The sequence below is a fragment of the Lissotriton helveticus genome (assembly GCF_964261635.1).
Source record: "Lissotriton helveticus chromosome 1_1 unlocalized genomic scaffold, aLisHel1.1 SUPER_1_unloc_25, whole genome shotgun sequence".
Classification (NCBI taxonomy): Eukaryota; Metazoa; Chordata; class Amphibia; order Caudata; family Salamandridae; genus Lissotriton; species Lissotriton helveticus.
In genome coordinates, this window is record NW_027611665.1 from 333042 (window position 1) to 348531 (window position 15490).

Sequence of the window (15490 nt, forward strand, 5' to 3'; positions counted from 1 at the left end):
GAGAGGCTAGTGGGGGCATTTCTTTCTTTAGAGCCACGGAGGCTCAGGGGGCACCTTTTCACTTAGAGCGGCCCCAGAAGGCAGCGGGCCGCTCCCACCCTGCCCACATTGTGTTTTTGAGCCCAGCGAGGCACCAAGGGGCCAGTCCTTTGTTTAGAGCCCAGAGGGGCTCAGGGGACAGTCATTGTTGTTCTTGGGCCCACGAGGCTCCAGCGTTGACCCAATCATTGTCTTCACAGCTGCCCAGCACTTAGTGGGCAGCTGCTCCGTTTAGGCCCCTGACTTTGGGACACAGGGCGTCCTAGCCCCAACAAGGCCAGTTGGCCTAGGGACTGCTACAGGTGGTGGCTTATGTGAGTACTGCGCAACTGTTCTTACACCGCTGAATGTTTTTAGGCATCATGTGTTTTCCTTCCCTGCACCTCTGAATGTGTTTTGATGCGTCATGTGCCTTGTCCTTACACCGCTGAATGTATGTTTATGCATCATGTGTTTAATGTTCCTATGCCTATACCCCTAAATGTATGGTGAAACTTAGGTGGTTGTTTTCTCCTAGTACAGGTGTTGCTAGGGAGGTCCTGGTTCCCTGCGCAATATTTTCCTAAGGTGGTTAGGGTTGCGTAGGTGGTACTTACCTGTTACCAGTGATTACTGGTGGTGTGCTCTATTTTCTAATTTGTGCCACAGTGGTTTTATATTCTATGTTCTAAGTGCTAGTTATTAAAGTGCCTATTCCTGACAGTGGTCCAGGTGGCCCTGTCTTGTACATATCCCCTGTAAATTCTGCCTGTGCCTGTTGGCACATTGTAAAGTGTGTGTTTTTATCTGATGTGTTTTGGTATAATACAAAGGCTATTTTTACATACAACCTTGTGTGGAGTTTCCTTTGTGGTGGGCCTTGGGTGTTGTTGCTGGGGGTGCACGCGCAAACACTTAACTCACATTGCCTCCGAGTTTAGCCTTACTGCTCGTGCTACGTTACCAAGGGGGTGAGCAGGGGTTATCTTGGCGTGTAACTCCCTTGCCCTGACATGGAAGTGGTGGTCTCTGACTGACTTTGGCGCAAGCCCTGGCCAGCCAGGGATACCATTTCTAACAACCTGTAACTACACTGTCGGAAAAACTGCTGAGCTACTTGAAGGACTGTCACTCTGCTTCGCAGCTGCCCTGGAAGTACTGCTTTTCTCATGTGCTGCCCTGCTGTCTGCTATTCTCTGACCCTGCTGAGCACCAAAGTGATCTCCAAGGGTTTGCTGGATTGCCTTCTGTTATTGAGACTCAGGGAGATCAACATCTCTACACCTGATTCTGTCCCTCATTTACTGGAAGCGTTTACTGGAAGCGGACGCAGATAATTGCTTCAGGGAAACTGGTGCGTCCACTGACTGCATGAGCAGAATTCGAATCATTGTCCCTGTGCCAGAAGCAGACCTAGTGCTTCGCATCGGAACCGAAGCATCGCCTGCAGAACTCATCCCTCGACTGTGTGGAGAAACCGGTGCATCACTTCGGAACAAACACATCTCGGTTTTGGAACTGACGCTTCACCACCACTGCGTGAAGAAAATCGACGCACCTCGCTGTTGTCCCAGGATAAGATGCTTTGTTCACCGAGGCCTGCTTAGGTTCTGTAGCCGCCCTTTGACTTTGCCTCTGTCCAGCATGACCAGATAACCCGCACTGGCACTTATTGCTTCTAAGCACTAGAACTCTTTTTATTCTTTAATAATTCACAACTCGACTTCTACTAATTGGATTTTTGTCTTTTTGATCTTAATTTATTTATTAATTTATTGTCTATTTTTCTAAATGTGGGTGGTGTGTGTGTGTCTGCATCTGCGTGCATGCATGTGTGTGTGTGTCTGTGTGTTGCACAAATACTTTATACATTGCCTCTTTAGATAAGCCTGACTGCTCTGTGCCAAGCTACCAGAGGGTGAGCACAGGTCCTCTTTTAATGTGTATCTAGGTTACCCTACCCTAGAACCACGCTAGTCAGTGGACATGGTGCTTACTTTTGCCATACAGAAACCCCTTCTCTCCCTGCCCTTTCCTGCTACATTTAATTCATGAGGAAGTTAAGTGTCTTTTTTTATTGTCACTTGAATACACATATTGCAGACTTCGTTTTAATTAGTATTTTTTTCAATCTGCTCAAATTGTGCATATAGCATATTTTTTATGTTATTTTACAACATCCAGTAGATAAATATTGTAGATTGAGATAATATCTCATAGCTGGAAGTTTTTTAAATATCTGTATATGACTGAGCATACCACCATCTGAGTGGAAATATTCTTGGACACTTAATTATATAGTAAATAACTATAACTCATTTAGAAATGGCAGCAGTTAAGCAGCAGTAATAATCTAGTGTAGTAAAGGGCTAAAAACATGGGAGCGTTGTTGTTTTGGTCTTTGCTAAACAAGGGTTTATTGAGTGACGCACTGCCTGCACGTAAAGTAAAGGACAAATGTATCCAGGTTGTTGTCAAATATGCACTTTCAGCCTGTTCTGTTTTTTTTAGCAACACATAAGCTTTCTGAAAACTTGTCAATTTACTTTTTCACTGGATCAAAACCATCAAAAGTGAGAGACACCATCTTGCCTGCCTCTTTCTTTGATGCTCAGCAGTCACAATGAGTTCCTCCAAGTTCTTTTGTGATATTTGCCTGTTATTGTAATTTATCCTGCATAATACTAGACAAAGCACGTTGAGAGCTGGAACTGTATCCTGTTTTTAATTACACTTATAGTGGACTGCTTGTTGCAAAGAAAGAGGCAGTAAGATGGTGCCTTGCTATTTTGTCAACACTGGACACTTCAAAAAGAAAACTCATAAAATAGTTTCAGAATAATTGTCCTCGTTTCTGTTCTGCTGTGAGACTTAGGGTGCATTGGCTGCCCAAACTGTTAGAGGTAAAGTCCATTTATGCATTACGGTATCCGCAGTCTCAAATTTCACTAGATATTTAAGACTGTCTTCAGTGAAGGGCATATTTCATGGAATGCTAAGAGGTTTGCCCTTGTACCTGCCTAAAGCTGAAAAATACGTAACATCGTTCCTGGCAATTACAACATTAATACTGTTTATTTTGTGTGTGCATTTCCTTGTTTTGTAATATTTGCAACATCAATACTGTTAATTGCTGTTGCGTGGCACAATGCTATATATTCTCGAGCGACACAGAAAGAAACAAGCAGACGTGCACACACAAGCATTCCACACATTTCCTTTAATATCTTTTCCAAGAGTGTCTCTATTCGCTCCCCTTTCTCTCATATTTCACTCACACAAAAACAAACACAGGCAAGCAGATACACATAAGCAGACACTTACACAAAAGAGTCAGGTGGAATTCAAGCCATTTGAGCCTTGTTACCCCATGGCTTTCTTGATAGCGCTGTCACCGGGCTGCCTCGATTTCTGTGTTTGCAACACAGCATGATGGCGAACACCCGGACGGTATGCGAATGAGCCCAAGCTGAATAGTTCAGCGGGGGCTTGGCTCAGGTCTACAGAAGTGCCTTGGCTGTCATAGAGGCCGCCAGCACCAGCGTTTCATGAGTACCAGTACTCTTCTCAGCAGAAGAGAAGTGCTGGTACTCAGAGTGATAAAACTAAGAAGTGCCGGCACTCAGAGTGATAAAACTAAGAAGTGCCGGCACTCAGAGTGATAAAAACTAAGAAGTGCCGGCACTCAGAGTGATAAAAACTACGAAGTGCTGCTACTCAGAGTGATAAAAACTAAGAAGTGCCGGTACTCAGAGTGATAAAACTAAGAAGTGCCGGTACTCAGAGTGATAAAACTAAGAAGTGCCAGCACTCAGAGTGATAAAAACTAAGAAGTGCCGCTACTCAGAATGATAAAAACTAAGAAGTGCCGCTACTCAGAGTGATAAAAACTAAGAAGTACTGGTACTCAGAGTGATAAAACTAAGAAGTGCCGGTACTCAAAGAGATAAAACTAAGAAGTGCCGGTACTCAGTACCTGTGAGTACCGGCCCATTTAAAGCTCTTATTTTAGCTTGAACTAAATGGGAGCGTCCCATGTAAATTGAAAGTGTTCGATTCTCTATAGGGTGTGTTCCTGCAGAAGCCGCAATAATACATGGGATACCTACACACCATGCACATACGTTGCACTCTTAAGCAGCTTCATCTTGGGACTTGCTGAGCGATTTATTTGATCAGCAGATGCAGAAAATGATGCTCTTGTCTAGTTCAAGAATAACAACATGAGTGCGGCCCCCTGGGGGTGCTCAGCTGTAGAATTTAAAAATATCCTGTCTGCAGTGAGACAAAGACCCTTGGTCCTCAAGAAACACGTGCCAAGTGTGGGTGAATCTGTTTTGATTTCAGATTCCACTGGGACGGACCCTAGCGGGCATGAATGAATGAATGGACACGTGAAAAGCGCATGGGTACCAAAGGCCTCCCACCGCTAGAGAGTGCATGGGAGTCTGTCTGCCAGTGCTGGTAGCTGCTCAGCCGTGGGGCTGCAGGATTACTTTCATGAAAACATCCTGCCTGCAAAAAGAAACTCTTTGCCACACTTCAGCCTGACCCATGACCTTCTCAATGCTGGTGGTCACCAGTGCAGCGCATGGACTTTACTGTATCACTCTGACTGGGGCGGGCATGGCAAGTTACCAGAAAGCTACCGCCTGTTAGTGGTCAATCTGATCCCGCGTGGCAACAGCTGGGTGGACGCCCTGTCGTAAAACAACAACAGGGAAGGCGCGGGCTCCCTGATCCAAGGGGGTGCTGGCTGCAGGACCTGGAATTGTTTGTGACAGATGCACTCAAGCTCAGCTAGAATCATTGATTCACCTGCAGGCACCAACATGCCTTTATGAGGCCCTGCAGTGTAAACAGTCACTGCCACGCGAGGCAGCAGGCTGTTGACCCAGCGCAGGCCAGGATGAGCAGGCAATACTGTGAAGCTGAGCAAATAGAGAGCGCCTCGTGCCGGGGTCAAGAGCACTATACAGGCAGGCTGATGCATGTTAGTGCAGTGAGGCAGTCACCAGCGTGAACATGCGTGAGTCTAACGCCGGATGCGTGACCTTGGCAGGGCTGCCCCTGCGCTCAGTCCAAACACTCCCGATTACCCAAGGTCCCAAGCGGCCACTTCAACATATTGTGGGCCTGGAGGCTCGAGGAAAAAAAAGACGAGCAGACTCAGATGCATCTGGACCCGCTTCCAGCCTCTGTAATTCCCACCGCTGTGCTGACCACATCACAACAGCTGCATCTTCCACGGGGCTCGAGACGCACCGCTGGGTGACGCTCGCGCCGGGTACATATACAATAAATACATACAAAGATGGCATACGCGGGCACAGTACAACTGTGCAATGTTGTCTCCGGCTCCACGCATGCGCACAGGTGGTTCAAGTGTCTCTGAGGTCTGAGCATGCGCAGAACAACAGGAAGCACGAGGTCTCTAAGAACGGGCGGAACGGCAGAGAGAATCATGCGCAGGCCTGCGAGACAAGAGCATGCGCAGAAGTGCCTGGCCTTTGAGTTATGGGCATGCGCAGTACAACGCTTCTAGGTCTGTGAGATAACGGCATGCGCAGAAGAAACTGCCCAGCCTCAGAGATGTGGGCATGCGTACGAACCGTGATTGTATAGTATTCCGTGTAAGGCACATGCGCAGTGCAATCATGCATAATTAGTATAACATTGTGGAGTTTGATAGTATACCTGCGCTGGACATGCGCAATACTGACGTTGGGAGCCCGTCCGTGCAGTGCGCATGCGCATTACGTCCATCAGTGATTAGTATTCCAGCTGTGATCCTGTGCCAAGAAGTCGTGAGGCATTAGTGTACCAAGCTGAGCGCATGCGCAGTATATTAGTAACTGACACCGCTCATGCCCGTCGGGAGGTTAATGTCGCCCGGAGCCCCCGTGGTCTCCTCCGCTCTCGGGATCAACTCGAACTCGGAGCTTTCCCCGCCGGAGATCAGGAGCGGAGGGATCCACCCGCCCCCCTTGGAGAGGAGAGACCGAGGAGGTGAGTCTGAGGGAGATCAGGGCCTCTCACTGACCCAGACTGACGTCACTAATGACCCCCAAGACCTGCTGACGTCACTACTGACCCCCACCAGTCCTGCTGACGTCACTACTGACCCCCACCAGCCATGCTGACGTCACTACTGACCCCCTCCCTGCTGACGTCACTACTGACCCCCCAGCCCTGCTGACGTCACTACTGACCCCCTCCCTGCTGACGTCACTACTGACCCCCCAGTCCCCCTGCTGACCCCATTACTGACCCCCCCAGCCCTGCTGACGTCACTACTGACCCCCACCAGCCCTGCTGATGTCACTACTGACCCCCACCAGCCCTACTGATGTCACTACTGACCCCCACCAGCCCTGCTGGCCCCACTGCTGACCCCCCCCAGCCCTGCTGACGTCACTACTGACCCCCACCAGCCCTGCTGCCGCCATTACTGACCCCCATCAGCCCTGCTGGCCCCACTGCTGACCCCCCCCAGCCCTGCTGACGTCACTACTGACCCCCACCAGCCCTGCTGGCCCCATTACTGACCCCCCACCAGCCCTGCTGATGTCACTACTGACCCCCACCAGCCCTGCTGCCGCCATTACTGACCCCCATCAGCCCTGCTGACCCCACTACTGACCCTCACCATCCCTGCTGACGTCACTACTGACCCCCACCAGCCGTGCTGATGTCACTACTGACCCCCACCAGCCCTGCTGCCCCCATTACTGACCCCCCACCAGCCCTGCTGACGTCACTACTGACCCCCACCAGCCCTACTGACGTCACTACTGACCCCCACCAGCCCTGCTGATGTCACTACTGACCCCCACCAGCCCTGCTGCCCCCATTACTGACCCCCCACCAGCCCTGCTGACGTCACTACTGACCCCCACCAGCCCTACTGACGTCACTACTGACCCCCACCAGCCCTGCTGACCCATTACTGACCCCCATCAGCCCTGCTGACCCCACTACTGACCCTCACCATCCCTGCTGACCCCACTACTGACCCCCACCAGCCCTGCTGACCCCATTACTGACCCCCCACCAGCCCTGTTGATGTCACTACTGACCCCCACCAGCCCTGCTGACGTCACTACTGACCCCCACCAGCCCTGCTGACGTCACTACTGACCCCCTTCCTGCTGACGTCACTACTGACCCCCCAGTCCCCCTGCTGACCCCATTACTGACCCCCACCAGCCCTGCTGATGTCACTACTGACCCCCACCAGCCCTGCTGCCCCCATTACTGACCCCCCACCAGCCCTGCTGACGTCACTACTGACCCCCACCAGCCCTACTGACGTCACTACTGACCCCCACCAGCCCTGCTAACGTCACTACTGACCCCCACCAGCCCCACTAACGTCACTACTGACCCCCACCAGCCCTGCTTACCCCATTACTGACCCCTATCAGCCCTGCTGACCCCACTACTGACCCTCACCATTTGTTATTTGTTATTTTGTTATTTGTTATTGCGGGTTTATATCGCGCCAAATCACCTGCAGGTCTCAGGGCGCTTTTACCTCATGACATAATAACCAAGGTACTGAGAAGGGTAGAGGAAGGGACAGGATTTACGCTAGGTTGTGTGCTGTTCTGAAAAGGTTGGTTTTCAGGGCTTTCCTGAAGCGGAGTAGGTTACCCTCCTTACGGAGTGCCTCAGGCAGGGCGTTCCATAGGTTCGGTAGCACGACCGAAAAAGATCTCCCTCCCATTGTAGCCAGTTTGAAACGTGGGCAAACAAGGAGTTGGGCGTCTGAAGACCTAAGGTTTCTTTCCGGTCTATATACCTCAATCCGTTCCTTGATGTAGGCCGGGGCCTGCCCATAGATGGCTTTATGGGCTATACAGAGGTTTTTAAAGGTGGACCTCTGCCCGATTGGCAGCCAGTGTAGACTCTTTAATAATGGGGAGGCATGCGCTCTCCTCGGGAGATTAAAAATGAGCCTGGCGGCATCGTTTAGGACTACTTGGAGTCTGTTAATTAGCGTCTTTGGCAGGCCTAGGTAGAGCGCATTTCCATAGTCGAGTCTTGACACTATGGTGGCAGAAACCACTGTGCGAAGCATCGGCTCGGAGAGGAGAGGAACTAGTTTGCGCAGCTGTCTTAAAAGACCAGTGCAGGTACCGACTACAGTGGAAACCTGGTTGGTCATTGAAAGAGCAGTGTCTAACTTAATGCCAAGACTTTTGACTGTAGTGACTGGCTGTGGAGTAGGGCCCAGCTCCTGGGGCCAGAACATGTCACTCCAGGAGGAGCACTTGGTTGGTACTATCAGCACCTCTGTTTTTTCCGGGTTAATTTTTAGCTGGTTAGTAGCCATCCAGTGAACTGTGTATCTAAGTATGTCCTGGGCGTGTGACTGGGCTTGTACGGTGTCATCTATGCCCAACAGCAGCTGTGTGTCGTCGGCATAGTTGAACACCCGACAGCCCATCTCCGCTAGTGTGTTAATCAGAGGCTGCAGATATAGGTTAAACAGGAGTGGGGATAGCGCTGAGCCCTGGGGGACACCACAGGTCAGACCTCCCACTCCTGATATGCTATCTCCCATCTGGATTCTCCCAGATAAGAAAGATTCCAGCCACCGAAGAGCTGAGCCCTGAATCCCAACCCCAGCCAGCCTGTCCAGTAGAAGGGTATGGCTGACAGTATCGAACGCCGCTGATAGGTCTAACAAAATCAGGGCGCTCGATCTCTTACTGTCAGCCATCCTTCTGAGCTCATCCAGCACCGAGAGCATGACAAGCTCGGTGCTGTGATGTGCGCGGAAACCTGCCTGCCTCTCATGGAGTAGATGGTTAGACTCCAGGAAGCTAGACAGAGATTTAAGCACATGTTGCTCAAGAACTTTGGACAGGAAAGGCAGCTGGGATATGGGCCTATAATTTTTTACGGCGTTGGGATCTGCCCCCACTTTCTTTAGCAACGGTCTTACACGAGCTTCTTTGAAGCTAGTGGAGAGCCTGCCGGTGCTCAAGGATTTATTCAGTGTGGCTAGGATATGGTCCTCTAGCATAGGTCGTGCCAAGCAGAAAATACTAGGAGGGCAGGGATCTGCTGGGGAACCTGATTTTGTCTTCCTCATCAGCGATTCGAGGGTTAGTGAGTCCATAAGGGGAAATGATGCTAGGCAGCTGGCAGCAGGGTTTAGGATAGCCTGTTGCTCGATGAGGCCATGCCCCATATTTTTTATTTCGAGCATAATGGCGTCTACTTTATCCAGAAAATATTTCTGGAAAGTATCACAGTTTATGCTGCTCTTTATATCCTGAGCTTTTTTAGTTAATTCCTTCAGGATTTTGAACGTTTCCTTTTGAACATTGGTCGCCCTATTTATACGAATCCCATAAAATGAGGCTTTAGTTTCCTGGGTGGATTTTTTATAGCTGCGAAGCGCCTTCTTATATTGTTCACAGGAGTCAATATCCTTATTTTTCCTCCAGTTTCTCTCCATGTTACGCAGAGCCTTCCTTTGATCTCTCAAGGCGGGTGTGAACCATGGGGCTCCCTTTATTCCACTATTTTTTGTTTGGAGTTTCTCGGGTGCTAACTGATCGATGGCTGTTACTAAATAGTCCATCATGTCCTTACAGTCTTGGTCTACATCTTTATTAGATGATGTCGGCTGGACAATTCCCCTGAGTGCCGTGGTCAGTGTGTGTTGGTCCACATTTTTCCACTGGCGGGTCAGTCTGGGTGTAGGTGCTGGATGGGAGGGTAAAGTATCCAGAGGGATGTCACAGTAGATCAGATGATGATCGGACCAGATACAGGGGAGGATTCCAGCTAATACCACCCTGAAATCTGTGGTCCATATCAGATCTAAGGTGTGGCCTTTTATATGAGTAGGGGCGTTTACGAGCTGCCTAAAGCCCAGGGAGGACATAGTTGTCTCTAGGGAGCTAGCTGCTGGCTGTTTCTGTTCTTTGTCCCAGTGAAAATTAAAGTCTCCTGTGACTATGATGTTTCTATATCTGGAACACATGTCGGAGACAGAGGACATAAAGGAGTCATTAAAGCCTGGGGTGGCATTAGGGGGGCGATAAACTGTAAGAACTGTAACACACATGTTATCAAGCATGATTTTTATCGCCAGCAAGTCGGCCAGATCCGCGGACTCAGACAGTATTTTGGTTGCTGCTAGATGTCTCTTAAATATTATTGCCACTCCTCCCCCTCGAGTATTCCCTGTACGATTCTGCCAGTGAATGTCGTAATTTACAGGGACGGCGGCTATAATGTCTGGTAGGGAGTTGTCCCCCATCCAGGTCTCAGTCAAGGTCAGGATGTCGATGTCTTCGTCTTGCAATAAGGTGAACATTTCAAGACTATGACAGCACAGTGACCTAGTGTTTAGGCTTACCAACTTTAGGGTATGGGGGGGGGCTGGGGACCTACCTATCTGCGGTGCCTGGATGGCCAGTTCCTCTATACGAGTGAGTATAGTTAGGTCTAGAGTTGTTGTGCCCCCATTCAGTTGACGAATTTCCTCCCCAGAATAGACATTCCGTTTGAAAAGGGTCCCTGCCCCTGAGCCCGGCCATGCGCGGACGGGCGCAGACGGGCTGGACTCTGGCTTGACTCCGGCGTGAGTACGGCGTGCCCGCTGAGCGCGTCCGCTGCGCGGAGTCATAGCCGTCTATTTTTATACTGTCTAGCCCTACCCAAAATGGCCGCCACCGTTTTCCTTCCGTGTCCCAGGCAAGCCCGCCCTGAACTGGCCGGTTGCTCTGGGGGGAGGCTGAGGTGCTGTCCGTGCAGCGCGGAAGACGGGGGGTGCAGAGGTAGATTTAAAATATTAATTAAGAACAATGCCTCCACCCTCAATTCGGTGGAGACACGCGCTGCGATAAATCCGCGCGCTGTGCAGAGGGGGGGGGGGGTAGGACACAGAGGAAGTAAATTCACACAAGGCTATTTAAAACAGAGTAAAAGCGTCTGCCCGGCTCAAGCCTCAGGCATCAAATGGCAAAGGTATCTCGAGAGCAGAATCCTTCCACTATTTTTATACTGTCTAGCCCTACCCAAAATGGCCGCCACCGTTTTCCTTCCGTGTCCCAGGCAAGCCCGCCCTGAACTGGCCGGTTGCTCTGGGGGGAGGCTGAGGTGCTGTCCGTGCAGCGCGGAAGACGGGGGGTGCAGAGGTAGATTTAAAATATTAATTAAGAACAATGCCTCCACCCTCAATTCGGTGGAGACACGCGCTGCGATAAATCCGCGCGCTGTGCAGAAGGGGGGGGGTAGGACACAGAGGAAGTAAATTCACACAAGGCTATTTAAAACAGAGTAAAAGCGTCTGCCCGGCTCAAGCCTCAGGCATCAAATGGCAAAGGTATCTCGAGAGCAGAGTCCTTCCACTATTTTTATACTGTCTAGCCCTACCCAAAATGGCCGCCACCGTTTTCTTTCCGTGTCCCAGGCAAGCCCGCCCTGAACTGGCCGGTTGCTCTGGGGGGAGGCTGAGGTGCTGTCCGTGCAGCACGGAAGGCGGGGGGTGCAGAGGTAGATTTAAAATATTAATTAAGAACAATGCCTCCACCCTCAATTCGGTGGAGACACGCGCTGCGATAAATCCGCGCGCTGTGCAGAGGGGGGGGGGGGGGTAGGACACAGAGGAAGTAAATTCACACAAGGCTATTTAAAACAGAGTAAAAGCGTCTGCCCGGCTCAAGCCTCAGGCATCAAATGGCAAAGGTATCGCTGCTTACCCCACTACTGACCCCCATCAGCCCTGCTGACCCCACTACTGACCCCCACCATCCCTGCTGACCCCACTACTGACCCCCACCAGCCCTGCTGACCCCATTACTGACCCCCCACCAGGCCTGCTGACGTCAGTACTGACCCCCACCAGCCCTGCTGACGTCACTACTGACCCCCACCAGCCCGACTGACGTCACTACTGACCCCCACCAGCCCTGCTGACCCCACTACTGACCCCCACCAGCCCTGCTGACGTCACTACTGACCCCCACCAGCCCTGCTAACGTCACTACTGACCCCCACCAGCCCTGCTTACCCCACTACTGACCCCCATCAGCCCTGCTGACCCCACTACTGACCCTCACCATCCCTGCTGACCCCACCACTGACCCCCACCAGCCCTGCTGACCCCATTACTGACCCCCCACCAGCCCTGCTGACGTCACTACTGACCCCCACCAGCCCTGCTGACGTCACTACTGACACCCACCAGCCCGACTGACGTCACTACTGACCCCCCACCAGCCCTGCTTACCCCACTACTGACCCCCATCAGCCCTGCTGACCCCACTACTGACCCTCACCATCCCTGCTGACCCCACTACTGACCCCCACCAGCCCTGCTGACCCCATTACTGACCCCCCCACCAGCCCTGCTGACGTCACTACTGACCCCCACCAGCCCTGCTGACGTCACTACTGACCCCCACCAGCCCTGCTGACGTCACTACTGACCCCCACCAGCCCTGCTGACGTCACTACTGACCCCCACCAGCCCTGCTTATCCCATTACTGACCCCCATCAGCCCTGCTGACCCCACTACTGACCCTCACCATCCCTGCTGACTCCACTACTGACCCCCACCAGCCCTGCTGACCCCATTACTGACCCCCCACCAGCCCTGCTGACGTCACTACTGACCCCCACCAGCCCTGCTGACGTCACTACTGACCCCCACCAGCCCGACTGACGTCATTACTGACCCCCACCAGCCCTGCTGACCCCACTACTGACCCCCACCAGCCCTGCTGACGTCACTACTGACCCCCACCAGCCCTGCTAACGTCACTACTGACCCCCACCAGCCCTGCTTACCCCACTACTGACCCCCATCAGCCCTGCTGACCCCACTACTGACCCTCACCATCCCTGCTGACCCCACTACTGACCCCCACCAGCCCTGCTGACCCCATTACTGACCCCCCACCAGCCCTGCTGACGTCACTACTGACCCCCACCAGCCCTGCTGACGTCACTACTGACCCCCACCAGCCCGACTGACGTCACTACTGACCCCCAGCAGCCCTGCTTACCCCACTACTGACCCCCATCAGCCCTGCTGACCCCACTACTGACCCTCACCATCCCTGCTGACCCCACTACTGACCCCCACCAGCCCAGCTGACGTCACTACTGACCCCCACCAGCCCTGCTGACGTCACTACTGACCCCCACCAGCCCTGCTGACGTCACTACTGACCCACCAGCCCTGCTGACGTCACTACTGACCCCCACCAACCCTGCTGACGTCACTACTGACCCCCTCCCTGCTGACGTCACTACTGACCCCCCAGTCACCCTGCTGACCCCATTACTGACTGACCCCCACCAGCCCTGCTGATGTCACTACTGACCCACACCAGCCCTGCTGACGTCACTACTAACCCCCACCAGCCCTGCTGACGTCACTACTGACCCCCACCAGCCCTCCTGACGTCACTACTGACCCCCACCAGCCCTGCTGACGTCACTACTGACCCCCAGTCCCCCTGCTGACCCCATTACTGACCCCCACCAGCCCTGCTGACGTCACTACTGACCCCCACCAGCCCTGCTGACATCACTACTGACCCCCACGAGCCCTGCTGATATCAATACTGACCCCCAACCCTGCTGACGTCACTACTGACCCCCACCAGCCCTGCTGAACCCTCTACTGACCCCCGACCAGCCCTGCTGCCCCCATTACTGACCCCCGACCAGCCCTGCTGACGTCACTACTGACCCCAACCAGCCCTGCTGTCCCCATTACTGACCCCCACCAGCCCTGCTGCCCCCATTATTGACCCCAGACCAGCCCTGCTGACCCCATCACTGACCCCCGACCAGCCCTGCTGCCCCATTACTGACCCCCGACCAGCCCTGCTGACCCCATTACTGACCCCCACCAGCCCTGCTGACCCCATCACTGACCCCCGACCAGCCCTGCTGCCCCCATTACTGACCCCCGACCAGCCCTGCTGACGTCACTACTGACCCCAACCAGCCCTGCTGTCCCCATTACTGACCCCCACCAGCCCTGCTGCCCCCATTATTGACCCCAGACCAGCCCTGCTGACCCCATCACTGACCCCCGACCAGCCCTGCTGCCCCATTACTGACCCCCGACCAGCCCTGCTGACCCCATTACTGACCCCCGACCAGCGCTGGTGACCCCATTACTGACCCCGACCAGCCCTGCTGCCCCATTACTGACCCCCGACCAGCCCTGCTGACCCCATTACTGACCCCCACCAGTCCTGCCAACCCCATTATTGACCCCCACCAGTCCTGCTGACCCCATTACTGACCCTCACCAGCACTGCTGACCCCATTACTGACCCCCACCAGCCCTGCTGACCCCATTACTGACCCCCACCAGTCCTGCCAACCCCATTATTGACCCCCACCAGTCCTGCTGACCCCATTACTGACCCTCACCAGCACTGCTGACCCCATTACTGACCCCCACCAGCCCTGCTGACCCCATTACTGACTGACCCCCACCAGCCCTGCTGACGTCACTACTGACCCACACCAGCCCTGCTGACGTCACTACTAACCCCCACCAGCCCTGCTGACGTCACTACTGACCCCCACCAGCCCTCCTGACGTCACTACTGACCCCCACCAGCCCTGCTGACGTCACTACTGACCCCCAGTCCCCCTGCTGACCCCATTACTGACCCCCACCAGCCCTGCTGACGTCACTACTGACCCCCACCAGCCCTGCTGACATCACTACTGACCCCCACCAGCCCTGCTGATATCAATACTGACCCCCAACCCTGCTGACGTCACTACTGACCCCCACCAGCCCTGCTGAACCCTCTACTGACCCCCGACCAGCCCTGCTGCCCCCATTACTGACCCCTGACCAGCCCTGCTGACGTCACTACTGACCCCAACCAGCCCTGCTGTCCCCATTACTGACCCCCACCAGCCCTGCTGCCCCCATTATTGACCCCAGACCAGCCCTGCTGACCCCATCACTGACCCCCGACCAGCCCTGCTGCCCCATTACTGACCCCCGACCAGCCCTGCTGACCCCATTACTGACCCCCACCAGCCCTGCTGACCCCATCACTGACCCCCGACCAGCCCTGCTGCCCCCATTACTGACCCCCGACCAGCCCTGCTGACGTCACTACTGACCCCAACCAGCCCTGCTGTCCCCATTACTGACCCCCACCAGCCCTGCTGCCCCCATTATTGACCCCAGACCAGCCCTGCTGACCCCATCACTGACCCCCGACCAGCCCTGCTGCCCCATTACTGACCCCCGACCAGCCCTGCTGACCCCATTACTGACCCCCGACCAGCGCTGGTGACCCCATTACTGACCCCGACCAGCCCTGCTGCCCGATTACTGACCCCCGACCAGCCCTGCTGACCCCATTACTGACCCCCACCAGTCCTGCCAACCCCATTATTGACCCCCACCAGTCCTGCTGACCCCATTACTGACCCTCACCAGCACTGCTGACCCCA

At 53.7% G+C, this 15490-nt stretch overlaps 1 pseudogene across 1 annotated transcript in view; it reads left to right on the plus strand.

Annotated features, from left to right (window-relative positions):
* The first annotated feature begins 5861 nt into the window (after window positions 1-5861).
* LOC144805788 (uncharacterized) overlaps window positions 5862-15490 on the plus strand; it is a 107158-nt pseudogene continuing 97529 nt past the window's right edge. Inside the window, exon 1 of the transcript XR_013605599.1 lies at window positions 5862-6027. The product of XR_013605599.1 is annotated as an uncharacterized LOC144805788 (transcript). The remainder of the gene's footprint in view (window positions 6028-15490) is intronic.